This window comes from Panthera tigris, chromosome B1, assembly GCF_018350195.1.
Source record: "Panthera tigris isolate Pti1 chromosome B1, P.tigris_Pti1_mat1.1, whole genome shotgun sequence".
Classification (NCBI taxonomy): domain Eukaryota; kingdom Metazoa; phylum Chordata; class Mammalia; order Carnivora; family Felidae; genus Panthera; species Panthera tigris.
In genome coordinates, this window is record NC_056663.1 from 34,076,116 (window position 1) to 34,093,623 (window position 17,508).

Below are 17,508 nucleotides of genomic sequence, written 5' to 3' on the forward strand. Positions count from 1 at the left end.
AGCCGATAAACTCCTTTATCCAGCACGCAGGGAACATTCCAGCAGAATCCTTCAAGGATAGACTTTGGATAGTCTCTCAACCTACAGCAGCTGCGCTTGAACTCATGTCAGCTTCCACCTGTAGGGAGAAAAAGAACCAGGGGAGAGAAGAGCACAAAATGTGATTTTTCCCTGAACCCCACACCTTCCAGAAATAGCCCTGATCTCAAGCAATAAAAGTAAAGATAACATTTCCAAGGTCTGGGATGGGGAAATAAGCAAAAAATAGAATGTTTAATCAATGCAAACATTCTTGGAATCTGAAACATCTGGGAGAGCTGGGGTGGTGTGGGGGGAGCCCGGAAAGGGGGGGAGGGCTGGGTAGGGACTTGACATTCTTATCCCATGTTTATCTAAAGCAGGAGCTGAATAACCTGCTCTTAACTGCCCCCCAGCAAGGCCACGTGGCGGCTGCTAACTTTTGTTACTAAATACAAGGGTATCTCTCCCTTTGAGAACCATCAAGACTCAATCATCTAACTTTACCAGATTAATAGAAGTTCAGGACTGATTACCTACATACATTTGGAACTGCCTAAACATATATAACCCACAACTCGTCCTAGTGGGTTTGATGAGGTTCTTTTTTTTTTTTTTTTTTCTCAATTTACATGTTACTTTTTAGGAAACCAGGTGCTGTGCAAAATGAGGCCTCTCTGCACACCGGACATTTAATTCAGAGAGAGAGACCTCCCTGGAAGCTAATGGCATCTTGTAAGAAGATCATGGCTAACTAGACAGATATCTACAAGCTGACACATTAGTTACTCCCTTCCTCCCTGTTTGATACCACTCATCCCAAGAGCGTTCTTGATGGTGAAGAAAGATGTCTGATGGTATACATAAGCCAATTTACGTGAACCGAATGAAGATCATTCTTGTTAAGGCCCATAGTTTTTAATCCAACACGGATCTGACCGCAGGGCATCAAGGTGGAAAGTGGCTAGAACCAAGCCCCAGGAGAGCCCCATGTGTGCAAATGCAGACTCGACCTTCTCCAAGCTGCGGAGGACTGCCTCACGCTCTGCTAAATCATGGGCCCTAGAACCCAGTAAGTGACAAAAAGGGAATCAGTGAAAGAGTGGGTGCTTGATAAATGGATGGAGAATTATTATTATCGCTTTACTTCCTCCCCTTCACCTTGCCTCATATATTACCTCATTAATCTGAACCTCCGTCCAAGAAGCAGGTATTATCGTCTCCATTCTCCCAAGGAAGCTCCACAAGTACAAGTAACTTGTCCAAGGTCTCACACCAGCAAGGTGTCGAAGCGAGATTTAAGCCCTGATTTACCAATCACACTTCTGGAGTCACACCATTCTGTGTTTTTTCCATCACACATTCTTTCTCCTTTACCTTTGCCTGCAAAGCCATGACCCAAAGCTCTCCTGTTTGCTTCTTCCATCTCCACACCCACAACTGGTCTCACGAAATAGGTCACCTTCGTCGTAAAGAAGGAGCCGCAATAACGTGGAAGTGGCCATGTTTTTCTCGTGTCTGTGTTGCTCTGGTCCAAGCACTGTCTCCCCTACAGACTAAGTATGATAACCACCGAGTGAATGAACGATGAATGAATACAGCTAGTGACGTAGATACCGCTTAGATCATCAACTTGGAGATGAGAACATAGGTACAGAGAGGGTAGGGGGCAATTGCTTACCCCACATTTGGTCATTGCCTTGCTGAGAGGTAGTTCTGCCTCTTTATCCTGAGGGTCCTCACAGGGTCTGCTCAGAAGCTCTGCCTCCCCTGATTGTGGCTCCAGACTCAGCCAGTCTGAGGCTGCCCCAAATTCTCAGCAGCCAGCAGGTGCACTTGGCCACCTGAAGGCTCTCCGTTTTCATCACGGTGTCGCTCCGGTGTTCTCTTTAACATAAAAAGAAGAGCCTGAGAAATAAAGCCCTTTGGGGAAAACAAGATTAGTTGCTTTCCTTTCACTGTAGGCAAATTTTATGTTAGACTCACCTTGTGATCAGAGTGGGCTGGGAAGCATATCTGGGTAAAGTAAATCTTACTTCTCTATTCTCTCCATTTTTAAAATGTGCTATGACCACAAAAGTTGCCTATAGACACACTTGGCAATTTGGTGTGGACAGTTCGGTGTGGAAGGGGTTCAAATTTTGCCAGTTATATGGTTTGGCAAGTGCGTATTACAGCAGGTAGAGCCACAATGACTAAAAGTACCGCATCACAGAATTGTGGAAATGGGATTCCTGCTCAGCTGTTAACCTTCTTTTGTGCAATTCCTAGCAACTCCCAACTCTTTCCTGACTCCGGACATCAGCCGTTCATCCGCTTTCCCAGATCCTCAAATTTGTTCCCAGGGTGGGAGACTCCCTGACTCTCCAACTCCAAATTCCCAGAATTTCGTTTCCTTCTTTCCTTTGTCTAGATATTTATAATTTTTGATAGAACTTCACTGGCTACCATAGATTCACATTATGTTTAAAGCTTAAGGTTATGCAAAATGAATAATTTACTACTCCAGCAATATAGTAGGTCCGACATTTACTTGGGATGAAGCCTGGCTGTGATAAGGGTGTTATTATGTTATTGATATTGTTCTTGGTATTAAGAGTCTCTCTGTGATTAAAAGCATCACTCTAGGATTAAAGGTGACAAAACATCTAGATTGCTTTTCTCACACTGGAGTGTCGGTTAAGTCACTTCCAAAGCCTGATAGGTAGTTCCTAACAAATGAACTCACATTCAAAAGAACAAATAAGTAGACCTCAACGTATTGCTAAATCCCCAGAGCAAAAAATCATTTTAGACGGTCTTATTAGAGACTAAAATTTTATTTAAGACAATATGACCGCCGTATGGCTCAGGGCCCCCCTCCCACAAAGAGCAAGCAGGTAAAATTAAAGTGGACCAATAAGGATGTCAGGACTCTCCCAATTCTAAATAACCTTTTTGACTTTAACTACTTGAGAACTACACTACATGGTCTCTATACATTATCTCATTGAAATTTCCCAGCAATTCTATAAGGTCAGTATTTACTCTTCTGATGATCAGGTGACCCTCAATCATATTTTAAAAAACAGAAACAATGGGTTTAGTTGTGGATGCATACCATTAGATTTCCCAGCAGGATATACAGGTAAGAATATGCTGCTAGAAACTGGGCCTGAACATTGATTAGGCAAGAGCAAGAATAAATCGCTCAGATATTGTGTTGAATGAAAGAGCCAGACCAAAACAAGGGTACAAACTCTATGTTTTATACACACACACGCACATATATATATATATATATATGGTATATATATATATATATATATATATATATATACATGGTTTATATATACCACATATATATGGTTTATATATATATGATGTATATGTATAAATATATATGCATATATATACATATATATACACATCATATATACATCATATATACATATATATATATGTATATATATGGTTCAAGGACAAGTAAAATTGATCTATGGTCAAAAAGCTTAAAAAATATTTCCCTTTAAAGAATGGTAGTGACTGGGACATCTGGGTGGTTCACTCAGCTGAGCACCCAACTTCAGGTCATGATCTTGCAGTTGATGAGTTCAAGCCCCTCATGGGACTTGCTGCTGTCTATTAGCATGGAGCCTGCTTCAGATCCTCTGTCCCCCCTCTCTCTGCCCCTCCCCCACTCGTGTTTTCTCTCTCTCTCTCTCTCTCAAAAATAAATAAAACATTAAAAAAAAAAAAAGAATGGTAGTGACTAAGGAGGAACATGATGGGATCTTCTAGGGTTCTGGACATGTTCTGTGTCTTGAACTGGATAGAGATCATATATGTATGGAAATCCATGAACTATACACTTAAGATTAGTGCCTGCTATAGACTGAATGTGTGTGTCCCTCGAAATTTTTTTTCTTTGATATATAAAATGAATTTTATTTTATTTTATTTTATTTTATTTTATTTTATTTTATTTATATTAAATATAATTTATTGTCAAATTGGTTTCCATACAACACCCAGTGCTCATCCCAACAGGTGCCCTCCTCAATGCCCCTCACCCACTTTCCCCTTGTCCCTCGAAATTCATATGCTGAAATTCAATCCTCAATGTGATTGTATTTGCAAGTGGGGTTTGGGGAGGTGATTGGGTCATGAGGGGAGAGCCCTTATGATAGGATCAGTCGCCTTGTAAAAAGAGACATGTATGATCTCTCTCCCTCTCTCTCGTTCTCACCCTCTCCCTCTCTTTTTCCCTCTTCCTTGCAAGGATAGAGGGCAGCACACCAAGTGCATACTAGGAAAAGGGTTCTTACCACCAACCAAATTGGCCAGCACTTTGATCTCGGGCTTCCAAGCTTCCAGAACCGTGAGAAGTAAATTTCTGTTGTTGAAGCTACCCAGTCAATGATATTTTTGTTACAGCAGCCCAAACTAAGACAGCACCCTTGGCACACTTTACTATAGGTATATGTTAACTCAGTGAAAAGAAGAGAAAGAGAAGAAAAATAAATCTAGGCCTGGAGTTCAAGAGAGAAGAGGGGCCTGGACACACAGATTCTGGGGTCACTGGCCTAGAATTAGATGAGCCTTCGCAGTGAAAGCAGAACCGGCTGCTGTGGAACTCGGCCCCATGCTGGAGTTGTGCAGTTCAAACGTTCACAGCCAAGTGCAGCAGCCCTCAGAAAAGCATGAGGAATGTGGAGAACATTCTGTGAGAAAATGAGGAGGAAGGATACCAGGGGATCATCAGCATGTAAAGGACAGGCAAGAGAGAAAGAATCCTCAAAAGAGGCACATCTTAGCTAAGAACCTGGTCCATTGCCTACCAAGCACACTGACAGATACATAGGAGATGCTGAGCTAATGAACAGATAGATACAGGCCAAGTGAGGCAAACCACTATGACTTTCACATCTGAGAGAAGAATATGTTAAATTTTTTTCAAGACACCAACTTTGAGAAACCAGTTTTAAAGATGAAAGGGGGTAGGGGCGCCTGGGTGGCTCAGTCGGTTAAGCGTCCAACTTCGGCTCAGGTTGTGATCTCATGGTTTGTGAGTTCAGGCCCCATGTTGGGCTCTGTGCTGACAGCTCAGAGCCTGGAGCCTGCTCCAGAATCTGTGTCTCCCTCTCTCTCTGTCCCTCCCTGCTCAGACTTTGTCTCTCTGTCACTCTCTCAAAAATAAATAAAACATTAAAAAAATATTTTTTTAAGAGGAAAGGGGGTAAAAATGAGTCCAAGGCCTGGTTTGGTGATGGAAGGGCAGTGAAAGAGCAGACCTAGGCCGGCCGACTCCATCTTGTTCTGTATCCTCCATCTTGAGTGACTATGTCCCCGACATGGCCGCAGAAAGAAGTTCCCGCGCAAACCTCAGACCACGCCTCCTCCCCTTGAGTAACTTCCCGATCACCGTTCAACATGAGTTGAGGCATAGATCTGTGGTCAGGGAGCCATCCTGAGGATGCAGAACAGGTGGAGGAAAGCCTTGAGTTTCCTTGTTTCACCTGGGGGTGGGCTGGGATGAGTCACTGGGGAAAGGAGAGCTCAGACGAAGGTGGAAAGATGGCAAGAGAACCCTACAACCCAGCACTTACTCTCTCTGCACCCCTGAGAAAGAGGCTGGGTGACCTGAGGGCCAGACTCTTCTGATTTGGGGGAGCAGGCCCAAGACCACTGACACTCTGAGAGCAGGAGCTCAAGGACAGGAGGGGGATGGGCTTTCCTCTTTGTAATCACTCTACTTTAAACCTTTCAAACCACGCCCGGGCAACCTGCGTGAAGGGACTCTGACCCTTCCCCAGCCAATTGGCCAGCAAGCCAATTGGCTGAGGCCACAACCCTTCCCCAGCCAATCGGCTAAGGCCATGATCCCTATAAAACCTTTGTGTTCTTGAAACCTGCTCTCTCTCTCTCTCCGGCATCTCACTGCCGCGTGGGTGCAGGTAGGGGATTGAGCTCGAGCTAGCTCGAATAAAGCCTCTTTGCTTTTGCATCGGACTCGACTCCCTGGTGGTCTTTGGGGATCACGAATTCTGGGCATAACAGGCAGGAGAGAAGGAGGGTCAGAAAAAAGGGTTTGGGGATCCAGCTCGATGGCCAGGAGCTTAGGAAGAGCATCAGGCCGTAGAAAGAGAAATCAGGCGTGGGCTAAAGATGAATTCTGGTGTGCTCACATTCGTCCTGAAGACCAACTCTACTTGACAAAAAACAAAAACAAAGAAACAACCAAAAAACCCTGCAAAGTGCGGTAGGTCGAGTAGGAAAATGTTGGGTGACTGTACGAGGAAACAGGACAGGAAACAGGGTGAACCTGACACCTGACAAGGTGTTTGTGATAAGTGAGGGAAACCCGTGACAGCTCTGTGGTTTCTCATGGCCATAAGCATCCCGTTGTTGCTCAAACCCATGGCGCGCATGTGCACAAAGACGGGGTTAGCCTGCAAATGACCAAGAATGGTCCCTCCACCCCTCCATTCAGGGAGCTGGAGGACCTATTGTGCATTTAGAGTACATTTAGAGTATGTGCAAAAAAAAGACAGATGGCACTTGACATAGCAACCAGCGTAGAGCTTGCATAATGACATTCATAATTCTTGGAAGTCACGGCCCACTCCCAGAACCCTGCAAAAATATACCATTTCTTTGTTATCACTGCCCCACATCTACCCAGTGCAACTAAGATCCTCTATCTGAGTGTGTCTGGATTCCCTTCTCTCAAGTGTGCACTTTTGCTTTGCAGTGAAGTCTCTTCTGCTAGACGGTACTCGGGTTCCCCATTGAATTCTTTCTCATGGGCAAGTCAAGAACCGGGCACCAGCTGGTGGTTAAGGTCTCAGGGTCTGAGAACTCCCCCAGTCTCTGGTATCATATTTTTGGCAAGCCAGCAAGGAGATAGTTGACTGCTTCCACTCCCACAACTCTGATACTCACTGATCTCCCTTCTTTTTCTGCTCTTTCAAGAGACTCCAGAAATAGTAAGTGCCTCCAAATTCCACCTGACCTCCACAGGCAGGTAAGTCTACTCAACAAATTGTCCTTATGGGAGTCATTGGACCTATTCTAGTGATGGCCCTCCTAATTGCTCTTCTAGAAGTCCTGCCTTTTATTTCCATCCTCTCTGTAGGCCTGGACATTTCCTCTGCCCCTTTTAGAAATGCTTTGGACTTCTCTTCCAAGGTCTTGTCATCCCCAAACCTTAAAACTTACACCCCTTATTTATATGGACTTTGATTCCTCTAACCTTGAAAGTGTTCAGGAATTCCTACACCAAACGGTAGGCACAATCAAGCAGTTAAAAGCCATTAGGGTGGATCACCACCCTCTAGAAGTCTCCCGTGTGAGGACAAGTTTGTCATGGAATGGGCTACATGGCCTTTAGGTCACCCACCAACCTCAAGCAAATGTCCATGCATCAATGCACACTATGAAATCACACATATCCAATGCACAGCAACCCTGAAGAAGCACTTTTATTTTTATTTCAAAGACTGCCATTTCACTCTGACTTGAACATAGCTTCTGGAAAAATCTCCCTTTGTTCACTCTGACTTGAACATAGCTTCTGGAAAAATCTCCCTTTGTTCACTCTGACTTGAACATAGCTTCTGGAAAAATCTTGCCATTGCAGTTAAGGGGACTATTGATTGTCTTAGCAGTTTCAAGTTTCATCAGACTTTTGAACAATCAATTGAGTCCTTGGCCCCAGCCACACAAGATTTGGGGGGACCACCATTTCACTCTGCCTTTAATGCTGTCTCTGGAGAATCTGTCTCTTAATAACCTCTACCCCTCTGTATGCGGTCTATGGAAGTCAGTTCCACTGGCTGCTGGACAAAAGTTCTCTCATCTATCTTGGGACCAAACACTCCAAAACTACTCCTCTATTCACTGGCCTTCACTACCCAGCCACACCTGAACTCCCTGCCTCTGTGTTGCTTCCTCCGTTAGTCACAGTCTGTGAATTGACCACCTCATGGACCCATGGGACCCACACTGCCTTTCTTTTTGCTTCCTAAAACACGCCCTTACTTGTAATCCCTCTTTTGTCCCTAATCTGGATCACTTTGCAAACCTGAGCTTCTCCTGGCATTTGTCCTGGTGACAGGCTCACTCCTCCTTCAGGGAAGAGCTTCTCTGTAGGTTTTTTAAGGGTTATGTAAGGAAGTCTCTCTTTACCAATTTCCTTCAAGGCCAAACTCTAGAGACCATACTGTGTGGTGCTTCGTCTAATATCCAACTGAACCAGACCAATACGAGAGTCAACATTTTGCCTGCTCTCATAGAATTCAACCTATAATGTAGACTCCTCAGTTCTGGAAGCCTCGTCCTTCTTTCCAAAGTCCCAAGGGCTGCAGACACTTGCGCACATGGGGAGCTGAAGATCCACTCCCTGGAGTGGACAGGGTGGATGCCTGGGCATGGGCTATGAGTCCTCTCACTAGAACGGACACCATGGGAGCCCAGAGGATCCCAGGGATGCCTGGATGCCAGGAATTAACTGGAAGCCAGGCATGCCTGTCTGTGTCAACAGGCTAGACAGGTCCTCTCCGTGTAGAACAAATACCAAGATCCTTGGTCTTTTTTCCTTCTCCTTTCTCTTCCAGGCCCTCTTTAGTCCCCTGTAACTCTCCCCTGGGCTGCATTTCTAAAAATTTGGAAGCCTTCAAACCAGACAGCTGAAAGAAAAGGAAACTGATCTTTTTCGGCAATACTGCCTGGCCTCGATATAAATTGGAGGGAAGATAATTTTGGCTTAGAATAGGACCCTAAATTACAATACTATACTACAATTAGACCTACATTACAAATAGCAACAAAAATGGACAGAAATCCCTTATGCACAAGCATTTATGGCATTACACCAAAACCCTGACCTTTGGAAGACATGCCATCTGTATTATGCACACACCCCTTCTGGTCCTCCTAGCCAAGAACCTGACATTGTAGACAATCCTCTATTGGGAAGTCCCCATCCCACTAGGGCACCCACACCTCCACCACCTGCACCTCCTTTTCCGGAGATAATACCTTCTCCTGAAAGGTAGTATCCCTTCAGCTCCTCTGACACCAGCTGCTTCATCTCCTTGTCAACCCCTGTATCCGCTCCTCCCCAGGAAGGGCAGTCCTGCTGGGCTAACACATAAGGGAACTTCTTACCACGCAGACTCTTCTAAACTGTGCCCATCAGGGAAGCAGCCAATGGCAAGGCAGGCACTATTCAGGTCCACATTCCCTTCTCCATGACATATCTGGCCCAAGAAAAACAGCAAGTGGGCAGATTTTCTAAAAATCCAGACAAGTTTACAGAAGATTTCCAGGCTTCTGATCTCTCCTTTGTTTCAAGCTGGGGAGATCTACATATTATTTTCTCTACCGACGGCACCCTAGATTTAAAACAGTGTACCTGGATAGAGGCTCAAGCCTCTGTTGACACTCAGGTTGCCAGGGATCTTGAACAATACCCTACAGGAACAAATGCTGTGCCAGTTCAGGATCCCAGTTAAAAACTATCAGAGGGGAAGGGAGGGAATGCACAGTAAAAAACCATATGGTGACCTGCCTAATTGAAGGAATTAAAAAAGTGCATTATCAAGTCCATGAATTATGACAAAATCTGGAAAATTACACAAGGAAAGAAAGAAGATCCCACCCTACTTCAGGGACGCCTAGTAGAGACCCTTAAATGATATACTAATATAGACCCTGGGACCCCTAAAGAACAAGTCATCCTGGGAACTCATTTTATCAGTCACATCTGTACCTGCCATCAGGCGCAACCTGCAAGAGTTAGCTTTCGGGTCTCAAACCCCACGACCCAACTACTGACTGGCATTTGGGGTTCATAATAATCAGGACCAAGCTGAAGAGGAGACAAGGACTCAATGTGGCAGGTAAAAGAGTAAGAAACAGGTATCGCTAATAGCTGTGGCAATTAGCAAGGCCCCGTAACCTCAGGGTTACCCTTTGAGGTGTTCTGGACCTACACCAAATGCTAGGGCTTGTTATAACTGTAGTGAGCAAAGACACTAGAAATCAGAATGTCCCCACCAGGTGAAGGCTCGTGGGGTCATACCTAAAGGACACTGCCACCAAGATGGAAAAAAAGGCCACTAAAAAAAAGATTGCCCTCAGATTCTTAAGGGAAGAGAGGGTTCCCAAATCCATCATGGCTGCCTCCATTGACAACTTATGGGACTCAAAGACCCTGGTAGCTCCCTTGACCTTGACCATCACAGGTAATGGTCCATGGACCACAGGAGCCTATGGACCAATCCTAGATGTGGCAGGTAGAAATGTTAATTGCTTAATTGACACAAAAAGCCACTTACTCTGTCTTGACTGACATTTGGACCCTCATCCTCCAAAAGCTGTAAGATTACCCGAGTTGACAGTAACTCAAAGTTAAAATTTTCACCCCACCACTCAATTGTAGGATTGGTGACCAAATGATTTCACATCAGTTTTGGTCATGCATGAATGCCCCACCCCTTTGTTAGACCATGACTTTTTGAGCTCCCTGGAACTATTTTATGTCTCAGAAGTCAGGGACACAAATATTTCTGGCCCTGGTCATGAGCGAACATCAAAACCCACCAACAAAAGTCCCTGCTGAAATTTGGACTCAAGTCAATCCGTGCGTGATCAGGGACTTTCTGGAAAAGCCAGTGATGTTAAGCCAATAACAGTCTTTCTTAAAGGCAAAACCAAATTTTTCCTCCTAAGAAACAATGTCCACTTAAGCTACAGGCCAAGCAAGGACTCTAATCCCTCATATTTAAGTTTCTCAAACATAGACTCCGAGTGCCTTGCCAATCACCATGCAACAACCCCATTCTCCCACTTTAAAAACCCAGCGGGGAATACCACATGGTACGGCGTCTCACAGCCATAAACGAGGCAGTTGTTCCTGTCTACCTTACGGTGGCAAATCTTGACACCGTCCGCACCCAGATCCTTAGTGATACTTGCTGGTTTTCTGTTCTGGACCTGAAGATGATTTCTTCTGCATACCCCTGCATCTGGACTCACAGTTTCTGTATGCCTCTGAAGGGACAGATCCTCTCTCCACTGTTGACCAAAAATACACCTGGACTGTATTACCTTATGGTCTCAGAAACAGTCCTCATCTGTTTTACGACAACCGGCAAAGAAACTCAGAGAACTGAAACTAGAGACCGGGGTATTCTTCCAGTATGTGTTTGGCCTGATCTTATGAAGTCCCACCAAGGAAGGCTCCAATAAAAACACCACCCTAACATTAAAGTTCCTCAGGGATAAAGGGTACTGGATTTCCCCATCAAAGGTCTAAATCTCTCTACAAGCAGTGAAATATGTACGATATTTTAATCCCTGGGAGGAGGACCTTGTCTGCAAAAAGAAAAGAGGCCATACTCATGACAGGTCCTCCTTAGGCAAAAAAATAAAAAAAAAAAAAAAAAAAAAAAAAAAACTCAGGACTTTCTTTGGGGTGGCAGAATTTTGCCATATCTGAATCCCATGCTTTGGGCTCATTGCAAAGCCCGTTTATGGGCTGCTCAAGTGGACAGGGGAACAAAAAAAGGCTTTTCAAGTCATCAAAGGCCACTTAACCACCATCCCTACCCTTGGGATTCCCAACCTGGAAAAGCCCTTCTCTCTATATGTAGATGAAAACTGGAGTAGCCCTGGGAATCTTCACCCCAAAACTAGGAGAAATCCCCAGACCTATGGCCTACTTCTCTAAAACAACTAGACTCTATAGCCAGTGGGTAGTCAGGCTGCCTACAGGCGGTAGTAGCCATGGCCTTCCTAGTTGAGGAAGCTACTAAACTAACTCTGGAACAACCTCTGGAAGTCCTTATACCCCATCATGTACAAGGAGTTCTGGAAATAAGGGGACAGAGTGGTTGACATGAGGATGCTTAACTAAATACTAAGTCTTCCTGTTGGACTTCCCAGATATAACCCTTAAAGCCCACCAAACCCTAAACCCAGCAACCCTGTTACTTGTTGGGGTACTCTTGCCCAAGAACTATTGAACAAACCTATTCTAATAGTCCGGATCTAAAGGACTAGCCTCTAGAAATTCCACATGAGGGTTGGTTTACAGATGGGAGCAGCTTTGTAGACAATGGAATTAAGGAGAGCTGGATAGGCCATTGTTAACCTCCATCAACTTATAGAGGCCAAACCCCTATCACCTAACACCTCCACAGAGAAGCTTAACTTGCAGCTCTCACTCAAGCTCTTCAACTGGGAAAAGACAAAAGGATTAACATTTATACTGACTCTAAATATGTCATTCTGGTTCTACATGCTCATGAAGCCATCTGGAGAGAAAGAGGTCTTTTACATGAAAAAAAAAAAAGTCTCCTACAAAATTTGGCCCTAAGATAGGACAGATCCTGCAGGCAATTTAAAAACCTCTAGAAGTGGCTGTAATACACTCCAGAGACCACCAAAAAGGTGACCCAGAAACAACTACAGGAAACACGTTAGCAGACAAAACAGCAAAAAGGACAGCTGCTACAGAGACCATTAAAACCACTACTTTGGCCTTGAGACCCCCAGGCCTCTCTGCCTCTAACTAACCTAAAATATACTCCAATAGAGCCAGAGTGGGCTAAACAAAGAGGGTTTAATAGAGACCCTAGTGGATGGTGAATAAGAGAAGACAAATGGCACCATGGTGCCATCCCCAGATGGCACCTATGGAAAGTCATTAAACAAATACTCAACTCCACCCAAATGGGGAGAGATGTTCTAAGGTCATTGGTTACCCATCTCTTCCTTGAAAGGGGGATCTAACAAACAGTTAAAGATATTATTAAGGTTATCTTCAGTGCCTCTGTAATAAACCAGGAAGCAGAATGAAACCATCTCCCCTTCTAAAACCAATGTTGAGGTACGTACCCAAGTGAAAATTGGCAAATAGACTTTACCCGGATGCCACAGGCGCAGACTTGTAACTGTCTCCTAGTACTAACTGATACCTTCATAGGATGGACAGAGGCATTCCCTTGTAGGACAGAAAGAGCTTGAAAGGGTTTCCAGCGTAATACTTAAAAGAAATTATCCCATGATTTGGTCGTCCCCAATCCCTACAGAGTGACAATGGGCCTTCTGTCACAGCCAAAATCACCCAACAATTAGCTCAAGTTCTTGGAATAAGTTATCATTTCCATGCTTCCTGGAGGCCACAATTCTCTGGAAAAGTGAAAAAGGCCAACCATTACCTCAAAAAGAATATAGCCAAACCATGCCAAGAAGCTTCTGAATCATGAATAAGAGTGCTGCCCATTGCTCTCCTTCAGGTCAAAACTGCCCCCAAATCCAACCTTCAACTTAGCCCCTATCAGATGTTGTATGAAAGACCCTTTTCTTACCTCCAACTTTCTAGCTGATACTGAGGTTCAAGAAATAACCAGATACATCATAAACTGGGTCAAGTAAAAAAACAAACAAAACAAACAAACAAACACACAACCTTACAGAATATGGAAATAAACTCCTCCCAGGTCCCAACCCCCAAAATTTAACCTCCTTATTTCTCCCAGGAGACATGGCCCTTCTCAAGACCTGGAAAGAGGGCTCCCCATAGACCAACTACAACACAAACGGATGGGCCTATACCAGGACTTCCTAAGCACCCTAACCACAGTCAGACTCCAGGGAATAGCCAGCCAGGTTCGCCTAGCTAGGATTAAATCCATTCTATACAGTCAACACAGGACATGAATCAGGAGAACACCTGTGAGACCCTGGAAGCTCTCAAGCTACCATTCCGCAGACAAAGCTAAAAGATAAGTAACATGAATATTTCCACTGGGAATCCTAGTCTTCTTATTATTTCTTTCCATGCTACTGTGCCCTTACAGATTTAGTGTGTGTTGGGGAAAAAAACTCTTCTGTCTTTGCTGGGTATAGCCATGCCCAAATGCTTCTACTCCTTGTCATGTTTTCAGGGTGTCAACTTCTTTGGGAAACGAGAAAACAATACTTGGGTCCAGATTACTCCAGACCTCGTTTAGAACACGGGCCTAAACAATTGTTGAGTATGTCACCATCAACCTTCCAGTGAAGTGGGACAAATCTCACTCATGGACAACCAGCCCCATGGGAAGCAATCTGAAATCACCCAATTTACAGAAGACCTAAATGGGGTCCAAATCCTCTCTTAAAAACATTGGCCTGCCCCGTTAATGCATCCATCCACAAATGTCTTCCTGTACAGAATGACAAGGGGCCTTTTGTCACAGCCAAAATTCACTTGTCTGGTATACGAATTTAGACCCTCAAATGAATGTGCCACAAAATACTTCTTGTCCTCCCTGTGGTCTGCCTAGATGCAACTTTACTGCTAGAGGAGACTGTACCCCACGCCTTGTCCCAGTCAAATGTAGTTCCCTTGATTTCTGTCTACCAGGATGTGATCCCAGACAACTAAGACAGGCCTATGTAGATACTCAGATACAGACAGAAGGAAAATTCTAGAGTTAAATACCAAATTATGGCTGGAACATGACCACCCAGGATGTCATCCTGATGACTGAGATGACGAGGAGAATAATGACCATTGGGATTATAAGGATGGAGGTAAAGTCATATAAGAGAATCCCTTGATCCTCTATAAAAAGTGGATTCTTTAGGCTCATCCAAGCTTGAGCCCCCTAAATCACCAACACCAGGGCTCATATGCCTTGAAAAAGAGCTCATGTTCCTGGGTATGTGCAACAATTAGGGATATGCAACTCAATGTTAGGATATAAATGACACATCATGAAACTACTGGATAATTCGATATGTCTTTCCCCCACATGAACACACTCAAATATTTACCAATAGCCCATAGGTCATTAAATCCTCAGAAACATCTAAAGCAAGAAAAAGAGAGGGATACCACTAACAGTTCTGGGAGTAGTGGCACCCATAGGAAGCCTCATTGTTTTGACAGGAGAAATAGTCTACAATAGTGTGACAGCCCAAAACATCCCAAGATCTTTGTCCGTTACTACCCAACAGTCAGGACAAGATTTCAAACTGTTAAGGCAATCGATAGATTCGTTGGCAGCAATGATGATGCACCACAGAATTGCCTCAGATTATTTAATGGCTGGACAAGGAGGAGTACGCAGTTTGTCTCATACTTCTTGCTGTTTTCACATTAATGTCTCTGGACAGGTAGAAATGGGAGCAACCCAAATCTTGGAACAAGCTACCTGGCTTCACAACTTCAGCAAAGGCCCCATGATTTCTCAGGAAATCCTAGACCCAGCCCAATCTTCTATACATATCATCAAGGGTTCCTACCCAGCATCTCCCTCTTCTAGGACCCTTGATTCTCACACTCCTCCTACCGATGTTTTGCCCACACATGTTCCATCTACTGTCAAAGTTTGTCCCTTCCAGGTTACAACAGTTCCACGTTCAGATGATGGTCATGCAAGGGTTTCAAGCCATCTCCACCACGGACCCGCCTGCAGACATACCCGTGAAACCTTGAGGTCAGATGGCCAGAGAATTCTACTCCCATACCAGGCAGGGCCAATGCCCCTAAGTCAACAGGAAGAAGCTACAGAAGACAGATCTTCTATAGCCCTTCTATAGCCCTTCAAGAATTAAGGGCTGGAATTCTCAGAAGGGGGAAGATGAGGCAGGTAAATAAGGAAATGTTGGGTGACTGTAAGAGGCAAAAGACAGGGAAGAGAGTGAACCAGATACCTGAGTAAGCCCTGTGATAACAGCTCTGTGGTTTCTCACGGACACAAGCATCGTGTTGTTCAAACCCATGGTATGCTTGTGCACAAAGACCCAGTTAGCCTGCAAATGGCCAAGAATGATCCCTCCACCCCACCTTTCAGGGGCCAATTGTGTATTTCAAGTATATGGAGAGTATTTGCAAAAAAAAAAAAGTCACATTGTGCTTGGCATAGTAACTAGATAGAGCATGCATAATGACGCACATCGTTGTTGGAAGTCCCCGCCCATTCTCACAACCCTGAAAAAAATATTCCACCCCTTTATTATAACTGCCCATAAAGATCAGAGCCCTACATCTACCTGGGGCAACTAAGATCCTCTATCTGAGTGTGCCTGGACTCCCCTCCTCTCAAGTATGTATTTCTGCTTTGTAAGAAAGCCTCTTCTGCTGTACTGTACTCTGACTTGCCCTTGAATTCTTTCTCACGGGGAAGTCGAGAACCTGGCACCGGCTGATGGTTGAGATCTCAGGGCCTGAGAACTCTCCCAGTCTCCAGTATCAAATGCAAATGAAATCATATAGCTATTTCTGACTCATCTACTACCTGAAGTGACTTCAGCTTGAGGAGGGGCAAGCTCAATTAGGCACTTTCAGGGAAGTGGGGTCTGCTTCTTGGAATCCACGATAAGGCAAGGCCTCTTGGGCAAAAGCCTGAGGGTGTTTCTTTTTTTTAATGGATCACCTAGTGGGGCAGCAACACCCCCTTTACATCTTTCCCCAGGTGTCTAAGAGCTGCTAACTGCAGAAATGATGTCAGTCTGGGCTTGTAATGGTGCTGACTGGGGATGGGCACAATCAAATGTTGCTCAGGGTGATGTTTGGCTCTCGATGGCCACCTTTCATCTGGAGCATCTAGTAGCACTTTACAGGAGAGAGTTAATTACACTTCCTGCAGCTTCGGGCAGGAACATGCATCACAGACTGTGCTGACGTCTGTGACTATGTCAGAAGAAATGCTCAAGGACTAATTACTTTACATTTGTATGTATCATCTCCTTTCACACGGGATCTCAATGCAATTTCCCAAGGTAAGTAGAAGAGTTAATTGCTTTGTTCCTGGGAGGTCTATGGCATATCTGGGGCAGGAGGGTCTAGTCACAAATGAGCTCTTCCTGTGTTCCGGTTGACACTGGAGTCTTCCAGAGACGAGAACCCAAAGAAGGATGACTAAGAAAAAGATAAAGCAGTCCAAGGAGGCATGTCATGGAACCAAAGAGTATTATTGCCGGATGGGCATCCAGACATCATCTGCTTTCATCCCGTCCAATATGGCAGCCGCTGACCATGTGGGACCACTGAGCACTTGAACAATGCCAGCCCAATTGAGACGTGCCATAAGTATACACAACACGCCAGACTTTGAAGAGTTAACACAAAATTAGATGTAAAATGTCTCATTAATGATGTTTACATTGCTTACCTGTTGAAACAGTAATAATTTGGATACGTGGGGTTAAAAAGAATATAAATTTACTTGTTTCTTTTGATTTTTAAAATGTGGCTATAGAAAATTTTTAATTTCTTGTTTCTCATATTGTATTTCTATATGATAATGCTGATCTAGATTACTTCACTCATTTTAAACATAACTAACTTGACACCTAAAGAGAGAAGGGTCTGATTTGTCTACGATGGGACTGTTCACAGAGCTAGGACTGAAACCCAAGTTTCCTAACTTCCTTGCTCAATGTATTGTCCATTATACTTCAACAAGCAACTGCCTTGGCTTGTCCAATCCATCTCCTTGTAAGAGTTGA